The sequence below is a fragment of the Panthera onca genome, chromosome B4 (genome assembly GCF_046562875.1).
Source record: "Panthera onca isolate mPanOnc1 chromosome B4, mPanOnc1 haplotype 2, whole genome shotgun sequence".
NCBI classification, from domain to species: domain Eukaryota; kingdom Metazoa; phylum Chordata; class Mammalia; order Carnivora; family Felidae; genus Panthera; species Panthera onca.
Genome location: NC_138345.1, coordinates 107951038 through 107967807, shown reverse-complemented (window position 1 = coordinate 107967807; position 16770 = coordinate 107951038).

The window sequence follows — 16770 nt, the reverse complement described above, 5'->3', positions numbered from 1 at the left end:
TCTGAATTGGAATGATTGCCACTATTTTCATTATATTCTCTCTATAAACTCCCTTTGAAATTTTAAACAATAGAAATTCATTACGTGAAGAAATGACATTTAAACTATAAATGCACATTAAATTATGTTCATATCAAGAAAAGGAAGTGCTCAAATGTCCATGTCTCACCCAGGAAAGAAAAAATAATAAATTTGTTCTAGTTATTACTGTTTATGTAACTAGGCCCTTACTTTATTTTTTTAGACGCTTACTGTAGCAATGAGGTTCTCAGTATTTTTTCTGTTAAATTATAATTTCCACAAAACATATTCTCATTATATTTAAAAACTGCAAATTATAATTACTAGAGTTTAGTGGTGCAAAATGATAGTGAATAAATAAAATCCAGAATTTTACTTTATAATTTCAACATATGCAGCTGCAGTGTTTACCTTAGTAACTAAACAAACAAATGATTGTTATGACTAATTACCTGAAGAGACTCAGTTTTACACTGCGACAATTAAATCACAGCAGAAGCAATAATCTGGATAAGAACCATGTAATATATCTATATAAACTCAGGTGAGAAATGACAAAGAGATATTTGAAATACACCATCCATTTCTGCTGCATGTGAACATACCTCCATATTTTAAATTTCTTTTCAACGCCCAATAAATGAGATTGGGTATCCAAATGTTAAATGTATGAATTAATTATCCATTTTATTGTCATCCACAGCCCCAAGACTAGTTACTGATTTTTATCCAGTTCTTCCACCCTCTATTATAAATTCCCCTTCCCAAAGGGCCTGGGTGGCTCAGTTGGTTGAGCATCCAGCTACTTTTAGGCTCATGTCATGATCCCATTATGATCCATGATTGACGGGATTAGCCCTGTGTTGGGCTCTGTGCCGAGCATGGAGCCTGCTCGAGATTCTCTCTCCCTCTGCCCCTCTCCCACTCACATACTCTCTCTCTCTTCCTCTCTAAAATAAAAATTAAAAATAAATAAATAAATACCCCTTCCCCTTTGGGCCACCACATCTACCAGACTAGGTGATCACGATATTCTTCTCAGTCCATGGTGACTGAAAATATGCTGGACAAGTGAGTATCAAGAGATGCCCCAGGATATCAATGGAGCACATTTATTAAGTAAATGCATCCCTACTGCCTGATAAAATGGAGTCAGTTATCTCTGGCAGTATCATAAGTTTGCCTGCTGATGTACTGGCACAAAGAACCCAGAGTTACCAGTGTTACAGAGAACTTTAAATTTAGTACCAATCTTAACTAGGTTGCATGTTGAAAGAATTCTTTCCTCTGGAAACAGAACTTCTTGACCCAAAAATACCTAAGCAGGAATGGAAAGCATAAATTCCACAAATTAGGAATGGGCAACTGTATGTAATCGTGAGCAGGAACACCAACCCTTGATTCTTGGATCAACGTATGCCTGTCAGGGACACGACACCATATGATAGCCATGAGTGGTAGGCAATATGAGAGTCTGGGCTACTTCCTTGTAAAGTTTTATTCCCTCTAGACCTTTTATTTTATTTTATTTTTTTTATTTTTAAGCGTTTATTTATTTTTGAGAGAGAGAGAAAGAGAGTGCCGGGGGGGGGGGGGGTTGGGGGCAGTGAGAGGGGGACAGAGGATCTGAAGCAGGCTCTGTGCTGACAGCAGAGAGCTCAGTGTGGGGCTCGAACTCACAGACTGTGAGATCGTGACCTGAGCTGAAGTCAGACTCTTAACCGACTGAGCCCTCCAGGCACCCCATGTCTCTAGATCTTTTAAAGCTGATCCCAGATACATCACATCTACTTTACAATGCTTATGGCAGTTTGTTGATACTTGTGTCTTTTGATTTGGAGGGTCTTAAAATGTCCAGCTTACAATGAGCAGCAATAGCCATATAGGCTGTTGATAACTCATGGTTAGATGCTCTGTCTCTCTCAGGACCTAGTAGCACGTAAGGGGCTGATATTTGTGCGATGCACATTTCCCTTCTGCACTTGGCCTGGGGCTTTGCTGGTTTGCAACCCTCTTGGGAGCATCCCAGGTGTAATCTAAAACTAGTCCCTGTACTCAGAAGGCTGGGAGAGCAGAGATAGAGACAGCCCGCTCCAATGGCAGTTGGCAGTTTCGATAAACAAGGGGAACTTACATATAAAGCTTGCCTTGGGCAGTGGCAAGACACATGGATCCCTGCACAGGCCCACCAAATCTTAAGAGTTTATAGGGAGGCTTTATCTGGGCCAAGTCACATATACTGTGCAGGCATTCTCAATACCACATCACTTTCTCAAGTCTATATCCTGGGAGGAGATTTGGGAGCCAGAAAGGCAAGCAGAACCCACATTGCAAGGACAGGGGAGCAGGGGAGGGGTTGATGAGCCTCTGATTGCACAGGCCCAGCTCCCAGGTCCACTGGTTGACATGTCTTTTCAATGACTTCCCCAATATTCTTCCACTTGTGACTGGCTCTTGCGATCTCACACTCCCCTCTCTTCTGCAGTGGGCCCTGATAATTTCACTAGCATGGAGGTAGCTCCTTTCTCAGGTGTCAAGCTACATCAGAGACAGATGCCACAGCAACAATACAGACACATGTAATAAAAAAAAAAAAAACAGATTGAGACAGTCACTCCAAAATCAGTGACAACTTTTTATTCAAGAGCCCATGATCTAAATCACTGATTTATCAAGTCCCTTAAGCTGGGGGTGGGATCATTCAGAGTGTTGACTTGTATCCCTATGTGACTTAATAAAGATGATGCATCAGCTGGCTCATCAGGTATGAACACACAACATTCTGTTTGGATAACAGTATAGGTGCCTCCTTGTGAGACAGTAATAATGTCTAAGGCCATCCTATTTTGGAAGATAGCTATTCTCATTAGAGACATTTCAGTGTTTAGTAAGGACAGGCCTTGTCGGCTATCATTGAAGGCTTGTTGAGTAAATTCAGTATGAGCTTTGCATGTGTTATAACATCCTTCAAGCCAGTGGAAGGAACAAAGATAGCAGCCAAATGATCATACCAATGCAAAAGCAGAATGTGCCCATGTGGCCTTGAGGAAAAAGAGGATGCAGCTTTAGAAACGTAACCTGGTTATACATACCATACATGTTGGCTGACTTTCAGATGCAAGGGGATGAACCAGGGGCAAGGTATATCTGACCAAGACCCCTACCTTCTCCCTCTTTCAATGGTGTGTGTCCCATTCCAGGTATAGTATATTTTAGCAGGTCCAACTTGCACTAGGATGATGGGATCCCAATGGAGATTGAGTAGCTTCTCCTTACCAAGCAGTGTAAAGTAACCTCCAACTCAATGGGACATCCCGTTGAAAATTGCAGTAAATAACTCTTCCTCGGTGTGATGGGGCTTGGCGTTCTCAGCAGCATAGCATGTTGATCCATGGTGAGAGTTGGCACAGTGGCTGTTTCCCACAACTTACATACGTTTATGGTGTTGGGCGCATCAATAGGGGTTGCCCATCTGGCATATGGGGCACCACTGGCTGGTCATTTAAATATATTAAAGCCTGTGTGAGATAGGTGAAGGGGATTAAGAGTACACTTGTAATGAGCACTGAGTAATGTATAGAATTGTTGAAACATCATATTGTATACCTGAAATTAATATAACACTGTATATGAATTATACTGGAATTTTAAAAATAAATTTTTAAAAAGGAAAAATAATCACACTTAAAAAAAAAAAAACTATATATTAAAGCTGGGGATAGTACTTTGGTTTACTAAGCCAAAGTGGTTTTACCTGCTAATAATTTAATCTGCTGCTTTAATAGTCCATTTTTTTCTTTCTTTAAACCTGCTGCTTATGGGTTATAGAGGGGATGGAACCTTCATTCATTGTCCTGTTCTTTTGCCCAGCCCACATCACGACCTTTTAAATGTGACCCCTGATCACTATCTATTCAATGAAAGTGTCCACACATAGCACTCATTTCTCTAATCCACTAACGGTGACGTTTATGATCATCCACCCCTTGGCTTCCCATTGTACAAGCCATCTGGTTAATCTCTTTAGAACAGCCTGTTTGTGCAAATGGTTAATGGCCAGGGTTCAAGAGTAATCACAAGCCAGTTCACTCTCAGTTTGTCCCACTGGCTGCTGCGCTGGCTGCTGTATGAGAACCTTTACCTGGGGGATCTCTGTGTACACTTCTAGGAGCTGTTGCTCTGTGGGGGTATGTTGCATTTCTGCCACCTTGCAGAGCTGGGTTCAGAATCCTGAGGGCATTTGTCCCTTTGGTTGTCTCTGTCATGATGCTTGGCCCACACCTTCCAGAATCACAGACAACTCCACCTCAAATGGTAGCCCTGTTTAGGAGATGCCCAGAGCATCACTAATATTTTTGCTTCTTAAAGGCAGGCAGTTCGGTGCTCTGATCCCCAGTCCCACAAGTTCCCTTTCTTTATCACACAGCATAAGGGACAGAAACACTATTCCATTTGGGGAATAAAAGTCCTCCAAAACTTTAAAGTCCCTATGAAACCTTTCACCTCGTTCACATTCTCAGGGGTAGGAGAGTCTTGCACCTTATCAATCACAGCTTTGGGGACAACATGAGTCCAGACAACTCCCAAACACCCAAAATCTTGTGGTAGGCCTGAGACTTAAGTTTTCCGTGGGTTCATTGCCCATCCTTTCCCTCACAGATGCTCCAGAAAACTTGCAGGGTGTCCCAGTGCAGAGGCAAATCCTCACATGTTAATATTATATGATCAATGTAATCATTGATGTGGGGAAGGTGAACGATGACAGGTCCCCAGCTACCATCCCAGACATACTGTAGGGCTCTGCAGGTAGCCTTGGGGAACACTTGAAAAGTTCACTATTGTCTCTCCCACATGAAAGCAAACTGATCTTAGTTATCAGAAACCTATACTTGTCAAATTCATGAATCTCCTTAAAGAGGAAGGACTTTCAAAGGAATGTATTTTTGCCAAATCATCAGAGACAATAACTATCTGCAAATGACAAAAGACTACAAAATGGCCACGTTTAAAGATCTGATAAGAGTTCATTATAATTCAGTAGACAGGGGAACATCTACAGCAGTCCATATTTTAAAAAGCCTCTCCACACACACACACACACACACACACCTTTTTTTTTAAGTCTCTGTGGCCAATGTTTTGATTATCTCTTGGGGTGTTTACATTTCAAAAAAAATAATAATAATAAGATCTACAACTTGAAAGGACAGAGAAAAAATGCAAGTTTTCTACCAGAAGTTTGGAGTCATTCCTATTTAAAATTTTTCTTTGCATAAAGCATTTGGTCCATTATTTCACCAAGTACCATAAGTCTTCTTTATTCTCATCAATTTCCTAGGGATTCCACCCCCTAGCATCCTAATCAGGCTTTCTCACAAGTGTCAGAAACTTAATCGAAGGCAGCTTCTGCCCTCCTAGTAAACAGCACACTAAGTTCTCTAACTTATTATCCTGTTCTCCCACCTTGTCTGCCAGTTCCCAAAATGGCAGAGTAGTGGACACTCCCATGTGCTTCTCTAGCTTCAAATCTTCTAACTTTCTAACTGGAGCCTCAACTTCTAATTGGACACTGGTGGCCAGCAGAACTGCCCAGAGTAGAGGCCAGACCACGACAGCTGCCACATGTTTCTCTTCCTTGCCACAGTTTCTCAAACAAATCACTTAAAGTAGCTTTTTCAGGATGTCTGCATACTCATGTGGCAATCCACAGACATCTGACGTATGAACCACCCCTACTCATATATAGGTAGCTGGCAACCCAGGATATGCCCTGTGGATACCCCTTTCCCAAGGCTAGGAAACTCATGCAAGGGACTTGTATGGGCTGCCCCTCCACCTAGAGACATCGATGGCAATTTCATCCACAGATGACTCATTTCCAAGACCCATTTCTTCAATCTCCTGACTGGCTCATCAACGGTTGGTTTGTAACCTCTTTGGGAGCTTCCCAAGTATAATCCGAAACCCACCCCCATATTCAGAGGGCAGGGAGAAACCAAAGAACAAAGCAGGCCAGTCCAGGTTGGTAGGTGGCAGTCTTACTAAGCAAGGGGAAGTTACATACAAGGCTTGTCTTGGACAGCAGCAAGATGAGTGAACTCTTTCTCCCACCCAACCAAATTTTCAAAGGTTATACAGAGGTCTTAACTGGGTTCTGTCACATATACCATGCAGGTGTTCTCAATACTACATCGCTATGTCAAGGCTCTATCCTTGGAGTAGCCTCTGGGGGCAGGAAAGGCAAGCAGAACCCACATTGCAAGGACAGGGGAAAGGTGAGGAGCCTTTGATTGCTCAGGGCCAGCTCACAGGTCTACTGGTGACCATGTCTTTTCAATGACCTTCTTCAACTGCCTTTCTCCAACAACCTAGGGGTGCACAATGCATTTTCCTAGTGGAGTTTGCCAGAGGTTTCAGGGGCAACTTTCTGTAACACAGATACTTTAAGCATCATGAGATCTGCCTTATTGTATGGTGGATGTAGTGAGGCTGCTTTACAACATTCTGAGCCTCCTACCAAACCCCTCTGTTGTTCAGGGCCCCACTCACATCTATTAGCTTTCCTCAACACCTGATAAGTAGGTCAAAGCAGTATGCTTACTCCAAAGCTGAATAGTCCTACCAGTAACTCCACATCTCTCTTATAAGCAGAGGATCCAAGCCTCCATAATTCACCTTTTCATTTAGAAAATAGGTCCTACCGGCGGGAGGGAGCCGGGGCGGAGGGGCGGCTCGCCGGCCAAGCGGAGCCCCCGAGTCTGGCTGGCAAAAGCGGAGGGGCCGGACGGACTGTGTTCCCACAGCAAGCGCGACTCAGCGTCTGGGAGGTCATAAGTGAACAGCTCTGCTCGGAAAGCGGGAAGGCTGGAGGACAGAGGGAGGGAGAGCTGCCGAGCCCCCGGACGGCAGAGCTCAGCTTGGCAGGGAACAAAGGCGCCAGCGCCATCTCCCCCGCCCATCCCCCAGCCAAAATCCCAAAGGGAACTGGTTCCTGCCAGGGAACTTGCTCGCTCCGCGCAGACACCCAACTCTGTGCTTCTGCGGAGCCAAACCTCCGGCAGCGGATCTGACTCCCTCCCGCTGCCACAGGGCCCCTCCTGAAGTGGATCACCTAAGGAGAAGCGAGCTAAGCCTGCCCCTCCAGCCCCCGTGCACCTTGCCTACCCACCCCAGCTAATACGCCAGATCCCCAGCACCACAAGCCTGGCAGTGTGCAAGTAGCCCAGACGGGCCACGCCACCCCACAGTGAATCCCGCCCCTAGGAGAGGGGAAGAGAAGGCACACACCAGTCTGACCGTGGCCCCAGCAGTGGGCTGGGGGCAGACATCGGGTCGGACTGCGGCCCCGCCCACTAACTCCAGTTATACACCACAGCACAGGGGAAGTGCCCTGCAGGTCCTCACCACGCCAGGGACTCTCCAAAATGACCAAACGGAAGAATTCCCCTCAGAAGAATCTCCAGGAAATAACAACAGCTAATGAACTGATCAAAAAGGATTTAAATGATATAACAGAAAGTGAATTTAGAATAATAGTCATAAAATTAATCGCTGGGCTTGAAAACAGTATACAGGACAGCAGAGAATCTCTTGCCACAAAGATCGAGGGACTAAGGAACAGTCACGAGGAGTTGAAAAACGCTTTAAACGAATTGCAAAACAAAATGGAATCCACGATGGCTCGGCTTGAAGAGGCAGAGGAGAGAATAGGTGAACTAGAAGATAAAGTTATGGAGAAAGAGGAAGCTGAAAGAAAGAGAGATAAAAAAATCCAGGAGTATGAGGCGAAAATTAGAGAACTAAGTGATACACTAAAAAAAAATAATATACGCATAATTGGTATCCCAGAGGAGGAAGAGAGAGGGAAGGGTGCTGAAGGGGTACTTGAACAAATTATAGCTGAGAACTTCCCTGAACTGGGGAAGGAAAAAGGCATGGAAATCCAAGAGGCACAGAGAACTCCCTTCAGACGTAACTTGAATCGATCTTCTGCACGACATATCATAGTGAAACTGGCAAAATACAAGGATAAAGAGAAAATTCTGAAAGCAGCAAGGGATAAACGTGCCCTCACATATAAAGGGAGACCTATAAGACTCGTGACTGATCTCTCCTTTGAAACTTGGCAGGCCAGAAAGGCTTGGCACGATATCTACAGTGTGCTAAACAGAAAAAATATGCAGCCGAGAATCCTTTATCCAGCAAGTCTGTCATTTAGAATAGAAGGAGAGATAAAGGTCTTCCCAAACAAACAAAAACTGAAGGAATTTGTCACCACGAAACCAGCCCTACAAGAGATCCTAAGGGGGATCCTGTGAGACAAAGTACCAGAGACATCACTACAAGCATAAAACATACAGACATCACAATGACTCTAAACCCATATCTTTCTATAATAACACTGAATGTAAATGGATTAAATGCGCCAACTAAAAGACATAGGGTATCAGAATGGATAAAAAAACAAGACCCATCTATTTGCTGTCTACAAGAGACTCATTTTAGATCTGAGGACACCTTTAGATTGAGAGTGAGGGGATGGAGAACTATTTATCATGCTCCTGGAAGCCAAAAGAAAGCTGGAGTAGCCATACTTATATCAGACAAACTAGACTTTAAATTAAAGGCTGTAACAAGAGATGAAGAAGGGCATTATATAATAATCACAGGGTCTATCCACCAGGAAGAGCTAACTAGTATAAATGTCTATGCGCCAAATACCCGAGCCCCCAGATATATAAAACAATTACTCATAAACATAAGCAACCTTATTGATAAGAATGTGGTCATTGCAGGGGACTTTAACACCCCACTTACAGAAATGGATAGATCATCTAGACACACAGTCAATAAAGAAACAAGGGCCCTGAATGATACATTGGATCAGATGGACTTGACAGATATATTTAGAACTCTGCATCCCAAAGCAACAGAATATACTTTCTTCTCGAGTGCACATGGAACATTCTCCAAGATAGATCATATACTGGGTCACAAAACAGCCCTTCATAAGTTTACAAGAATTGAAATTATACCATGCATACTTTCAGACCACAATGCTATGAAGCTTGAAATCAACCACAGGAAAAAGTCTGGAAAACCTCCAAAAGCATGGAGGTTAAAGAACACCCTACTAACGAATGAGTGGGTCAACCAGGCAATTAGAGAAGAAATTAAAACATATATGGAAACAAACGAAAATGAAAATACAACAATCCAAACGCTCTGGGATGCAGCGAAGGCAGTCCTGAGAGGAAAATACATTGCAATCCAGGCCTATCTCAAGAAACAAGAAAAATCCCAAATACAAAATCTAACAGCACACCTAAAGGAAATAGAAGCAGAACAGCAAAGGCAGCCTAAACCCAGCAGAAGAAGAGAAATAATAAAGATCAGAGCAGAAATAAACAATATAGAATCTAAAAAAACTGTAGAGCAGATCAACGAAACCAAGAGTTGGTTTTTTGAAAAAATAAACAAAATTGACAAACCTCTAGCCAGGCTTCTCAAAAAGAAAAGGGAGATGACCCAAATAGATAAAATCATGAATGAAAATGGAATGATTACAACCAATCCCTCAGAGATACAAACAATTATCAGGGAATACTATGAAAAATTATATGCCAGCAAATTGGACAACCTGGAAGAAATGGACAAATTTCTAAACACCCACACTCTTCCAAAACTCAATCAGGAGGAAATAGAAAGCTTGAACAGACCCATAACCAGCGAAGAAATTGAATCGGTTATCAAAAATCTCCCAACAAATAAGAGTCCAGGACCAGATGGCTTCCCAGGGGAGTTCTACCAGACATTTAAAGCAGAGATAATACCTATCCTTCTCAAGCTATTCCAAGAAATAGAAAGGGAAGGAAAACTTCCAGACTCATTCTATGAAGCCAGTATTACTTTGATTCCTAAACCAGACAGAGACCCAGTAAAAAAAGAGAACTACAGGCCAATATCCCTGATGAATATGGATGCAAAAATTCTTAATAAGATACTAGCAAATCGAATTCAACAGCATATAAAAAGAATTATTCACCATGATCAAGTGGGATTCATTCCTGGGATGCAGGGCTGGTTCAACATTCGCAAATCGATCAACGTGATACATCACATTAACAAAAAAAAAGAGAAGAACCATATGATCCTGTCAATCGATGCAGAAAAGGCCTTTGACAAAATCCAGCACCCTTTCTTAATAAAAACCCTTGAGAAAGTCGAGATAGAAGGAACATACTTAAAGATCATAAAGGCCATTTATGAAAAGCCCACAGCTAACATCATCCTCAACGGGGAAAAACTGAGAGCTTTTTCCCTGAGATCAGGAACACGACAGGGATGCCCACTGTCACCGCTGCTGTTTAATATAGTGCTGGAAGTTCTAGCATCAGCAATCAGACAACAAAAGGAAATCAAAGGCATCCAAATTGGCAAAGATGAAGTCAAGCTTTCGCTTTTTGCAGATGACATGATATTATACATGGAAAATCCGATAGACTCCACCAAAAGTCTGCTAGAACTGATACATGAATTCAGCAAAGTTGCAGGATACAAAATCAACGTGCAGAAATCAGTTGCATTCTTATACACTAACAATGAAGCAACAGAAAGACAAATGAAGAAACTGATCCCATTCACAATTGCACCAAGAAGCATAAAATACCTAGGAATAAATCTAACCAAAGATGTAAAAGATCTGTATGCTGAAAACTATAGAAAGCTTATGCAGGTAATTGAAGAAGATATAAAGAAATGGAAAGACATTCCCTGCTCATGGATTGGAAGAATAAATATTGTCAAAATGTCAATACTACCCAAAGCTATCTACACATTCAATGCAATCCCAATCAAAATTGCACCAGCATTCTTCTCGAAACTAGAACAAGCAATCCTAAAATTCATATGGAACCACAAAAGGCCCCGAATAGCCAAAGTAATTTTGAAGAAGAAGACCAAAGCAGGAGGCATCACAATCCCAGACTTTAGCCTCTACTACAAAGCTGTCATCATCAAGACAGCATGGTATTGGCATAAAAACAGACACATAGACCAATGGAATAGAATAGAAACCCCAGAACTAGACCCACAAACGTATGGCCAACTCATCTTTGACAAAGCAGGAAAGAACATCCAATGGAAAAAAGACAGTCTCTTTCACAAATGGTGCTGGGAGAACTGGACAGCAACATGCAGAAGGTTGAAACTAGACCACTTTCTGACACCATTCACAAAAATAAACTAAAATGGATAAAGGACCTGAATGTGAGACAGGAAACCATCAAAACCTTAGAGGAGAAAGCAGGAAAAGACCTCTCTGACCTCAGCCGTAGCAATCTCTTACTCGGCACATCCCCAAAGGCAAGGGAATTAAAAGCAAAAGTGAATTACTGGGACCTTATGAAGATAAAAAGCTTCTGCACAGCAAAGGAAACAACCAACAAAACTAAAAGGCAACCAACGGAATGGGAAAAGATATTTGCAAATGACACATCGGACAAAGGGCTAGTATCCAAAATCTATAAAGAGCTCATCAAACTCCACACCCGAAAAACAAATAACCCAGTGAAGAAATGGGCAGAAAACATGAATAGACACTTCTCTAAAGAAGACATCCGGATGGCCAACAGGCACATGAAAAGATGTTCAACGTCGCTCCTTATCAGGGAAATACAAATCAAAACCACACTCAGATACCACCTCACGCCAGTCAGAGTGGCCAAAATGAAGAAATCAGGAGACTATAGATGCTGGAGAGGATGTGGAGAAACAGGAACCCTCTTGCACTGTTGGTGGGAATGCAAATTGGTGCAGCCGCTCTGGAAAGCAGTGTGGAGGTTCCTCAGAAAATTAAAAATAGACCTACCCTATGACCCAGCAATAGCACTGCTAGGAATTTATCCAAGGGATACAGGAGTACTGATGCATAGGGGCACCTGTACCCCAATGTTTATAGCGGCACTCTCAACAATAGCCAAATTATGGAAAGAGCCTAAATGTCCATCAACTGATGAATGGATAAAGAAATTGTGGTTTATATACACAATGGAATACTACGTGGCAATGAGAAAAAATGAAATATGGCCTTTTGTAGCAACATGGATGGAACTGGAGAGTGTGATGCTAAGTGAAATAAGCCATACAGAGAAAGACAGATACCATATGGTTTCACTCTTATGTGGATCCTGAGAAACATAACAGAAACCCATGGGGGAGGGGAAGGAAAAAAAAAAAAAAAAAAAAAAGAGGTTAGAGTGGGAGAGAGCCAAAGCATTAGAGACTGTTAAAAACTGAGAACAAACTGAGGGTTGATGGGGGGTGGGAGGGAGGGCAGGGTGGGAGGGAGGGCAGGGTGGGTGATGGGTATTGAGGAGGGCACTTTTTGGGATGAGCACTGGGTGTTGTATGGAAACCAATTTGACAGTAAATTTCATATATAAAAAATAAAAAAAAATAAAATTAAAGAAAATAGGTCCTAGAATGTTCAGATCACTGAACCCTAAGAATTCTACCGATGTAGTGGATTCAAGTCTCTCATAAGTTTATCTCCCACTCTCTCAAATGCATGTGTTTCCAAGGCATATGGAATACTTGTGACTTTTTGCTCATCAAGTTCAATAAATCTAACATTTGAGGGACTATACAGATTGCTAGTAACCCTTTAGATTGTTTTGTGGCAGAAATTAGGTGAATTTACATAGCGCAAAAGCAAGACCATGAATAAGTACTTTGCCCATTCCAAGTGAACGTGAACTATTTCTAATTGTCCTTCCTGATGAGTATTGAAAAGAACACATTTGCCAGATCAATAACCTTATAACATATGCCAGAGACTGTTCTATAAAGATAGCACATCCAGCACTGTAGTTGCAACTGAGGCTACTCCTTGGTTGAGTTTGTGATTGTTCACTGTTATCTGTCACAATCCATGCAGTTCTCCCATATACCTAACTGGTGAATTAAATGAGAGTTATGATGAGAACCATAACCTTTGCATTCTTTATAATTCTGAGAGTAGTACCAATCTGTGCCATTCCTGTTGGGATGCAATATTGTTTTTGATTTGCCATTTTGGCCTGAGTTTGCACATTCAGGAGTTTGCACTTGACCTTTACTGGTACTCTATAGAGCAAGAAACCAATGTAATAATTATACCAACTATAAAGTATATCCATTGTAATTATCATTTGGCAATTTGGGAAATTACTACTAGGCAGTTCTATGGAATTATTGGACCCACTGTGACATGGTATTGGGCCAGGATGCCAATTATATATCTATGTCTATATCTATCTACCTATACCTATAGATATAGATATAGATATACAAATATAGATGATATAGATATAGATATCTATAGATATCTATAGATATCTTCTATATACATCCCTTATCTATACATCTTATCTATACATCTATATCTATACATCTCTTATCTAACAAAGGAGAGTATAATAGTTCCTTGGATACTGTCAGTACATAATCACATCAGAACTTGTGCCAAATCGTCCTCAGAAGACAGGCATTTCTCTTTTCCTGGTATATAGTGATCTGAGTAAATGGTTGGAGGCCCTCTGGGGAAGGATGGGAAGGTCTCTATACACTTGCCATTTGTTATAGGGTTCTTGTTCCATTGACAGATTCTGGTAACTGTGTCTGATAACTGACTCAGGTCTGGAAACCAGGCATGGGATCACAATGTTTTTATTATAGAATCCTACCTCAGGTTTTGCTCATCCATTTTTGAATGTCCTTTGATTATACAGTTTAAGTAACATCTTTTTGTCTGTGCATTATTCTTCCCTTAGGAACACATTGTGTATGTAGTCCATATATATGCCATATAAGGACATCATAGGTGCCCCTCTAACAATCACTCCAAACCTGCTGATTATTATGAGAATTTCATCCAGTTTTTTCCCCTGATATTTAAGAGATTCCACCTGACCTCTATTTTTCTTGAATCCTCTCATCTTAATTGCTATGCACAAGCCTAGATATGGTAACAGCATCTTCTACCATTAGCCTCAGATTATAGGTAACGACTGACCCTGAGCTTCTCAAGGATTCTTCTAGAATGTTCTGCCCCCTCACCAGAATATTCCTTACTCCTTTAATAAATATATGTCTTCCTCTGAACCATGATGAGGAACATTCATCTGAGCATGTTCCCTTCTCTGAGCCTTTTCATTTTTACTGCCTAATTTGCCCTGGCAGTTCTGACCACTGTGCTGTGAGCCATCACTTTTTCTGTGCTTGCAAGAACCTTTTGAGCAGCGGATTAGAAGCAACACCTGGGGCCTTGCCAGGATGTCAACTCTCAGTCACAGGAGTGTCCCACATAATTATAAATGCTCTTATCCAGCTTTATATTTTGTCCACCCTCCTTTGTTCCAGCACCTTCAGGAGCCATTTCTAGGCATATCCTCCAGTTCTGGCCTATTCACTCTAAGCCAGATCCTGCAGCTCCTTATCCCTATCCTCCTTCAGGAGCATTTTCCCAGTTAGACCTTGCTAAGTTTTTAGCTTATTTATGGACTTGATATTCAGAAGAGAGCTTAGGAAAGATCCTATAGGCAAGCCGTGGCTTATGAAATGCATGTTACTTTTGAGGCCTCTTTGACTTCAGGAGATTTCCCTCAATGAACTGAAGGAAGTTCTTTGACTCTCAAAATTTGATTTAAATAATTAATTGATAAATCTGATCTGTCATTTCATTTCTGTTTATCAAAACCCACCCAAGAACATAATCCTTGTAGTTATTATTTCTTTCATACCTATTAAATTATCAAACATATTACACTAGTTGGTGCATCCTTTTTTACTTTGTATCTTCTCCAAATCACCACAAATGAAAGTCTCATCAGTTGTATCATTATAGCATGTTTGGCATTAAGGATATTCTACCTACTATCAGTGAGAGAGTTCTCATTACCATCTGGCCAGCCTATGATTCACTTCCAGAATACCATCTTTAGACACTGCTTCTTGGAATGATTCCTGGTACTCACTGTTTTAGGTTAGGTTTCCTAGACACAAAGACAAGAATCCTTGAGAAAGTGATTGATCGGGAAAGTGTTCTCATGAAAAAAATGAGAAAAGCAGGCCAGGCCACGTAAAGAATGCTAAGCAAAGATACGGTTTCAAGTGGAGACTAGCTTCAGCTTGATTCCATTGGGAGATATGGAGTAAAACTTATACCGGGGCACTGGACCCACCTTGAGACAAGTGTGGCCACCTGGCCTCTGTCTTTCTGGATCCCTTTATATCTCCCATGCCAACTAGTCATTGTTTGCAGGCGCCTGGGTATGATGGTGCTCTCATGTGAAGAAGCTCTTATTTGGCCAAAGACAAGTCTTTATGGGAGGGGCAGGTGTGAGTCAGTATCTGCCAATACTCCGGTAGCAGTGAGGAGATGAGCTACCCGGTCAAACCTCATTAATGACCACTGTGCCCAGTATCTGCCAGCACTAGCCACAATCTTGAACCCTTAGATATTTAATTCTTCAATAGTCACGATAAATGGAAGTAACAAAGAAGCACAGGCCTGAATATCTGTTTTATGCCTTTGTGCAAATGCTTAAATGAGAATTTTCTCATTTACGATTGTTTCTTTCTAAAATAAGACTGTTTAAAAAAAAAAAAAAATAGACGAGGCTGCTATATAGTGTCCACACCGTTTTTGGTCTCAAAAATGACTGTAAAATAATGGAGTTGGATATTGCACAGCACATTTTTAAAATCTGGCTTTAACATGACTAGAATGCTAATGAAAATCAACAATAGGGTTCCTCTCTGCTCACAGATTTTAATTCTAAGACTCATGGGATGTATTAAACTATAAAAATAGTGTTCCAATTTATAATAAACTCATTGGAGTTACAATGGAGTAACCTCTGAACTGATTTCTGTATAAATAGATACTATGTTTATGCATTTTTACATAAGTTTACAAAGTGTGTTTACTTAACATATTTTGCTGTTAAAATAAAATGTAGCATCACAAAAAGGACTACTACAACTTTCTAGAACATAAAATTGACAGGTTCACTACCAGTCAAGCCAGTGAGAGAATTACTTCACTACATGATTTTGCTTCAAATTATTATTGTTGTTATTATTTTGCTCCCTTCGCTTGAGAAAATTTAATGCTTGGTCATATTCAGATCACAGCAAAAGGAAACCCATCTAAGTTAAGAATGTTTGATTCAAGGTTTTTAAAAATTTATAAAAATTTTTAAGTTTACTTATTTGTTTTGAGAGAGAGAGAGAGAGAGAGAAAGCAAGGGAGGAACAGAGAGAGAGGGAGAGAGACAGAATCCCAAGCAGGCTCTGCACTGTCAGTGCAGAACCCGATATGGGACTTAACCCATGAACCCTTGAGATCATAAACTAAGCCAAAACCTAGAGTTGGAGGCTTAACTGAGCTACCCAGGTGCCCCTGGTCCAAATTCTTTTATGAAAGTCTTCAGAATAAATTCCTTACCACTAAAGAAAATGTTTCAGCATAGAAAATTAACATATTCTACCATTATAGTGGTGCATCAAACAGGATAGTAATACTATGCAAGATAAGTTAAATAGTAAGGAGAAAGGAGGGAGAGAGGAAAGAAGAGAAGAGAATTTACTGAAGGCCCAATGTACTGCGATATTTTAGGTTTCTGTATGTTTGTCTTTCTGTTTTTGAACTTACATCTGTTGTTAAATTCTCAACACAAGAATGTGAAATATTGGTATCTTAATTTT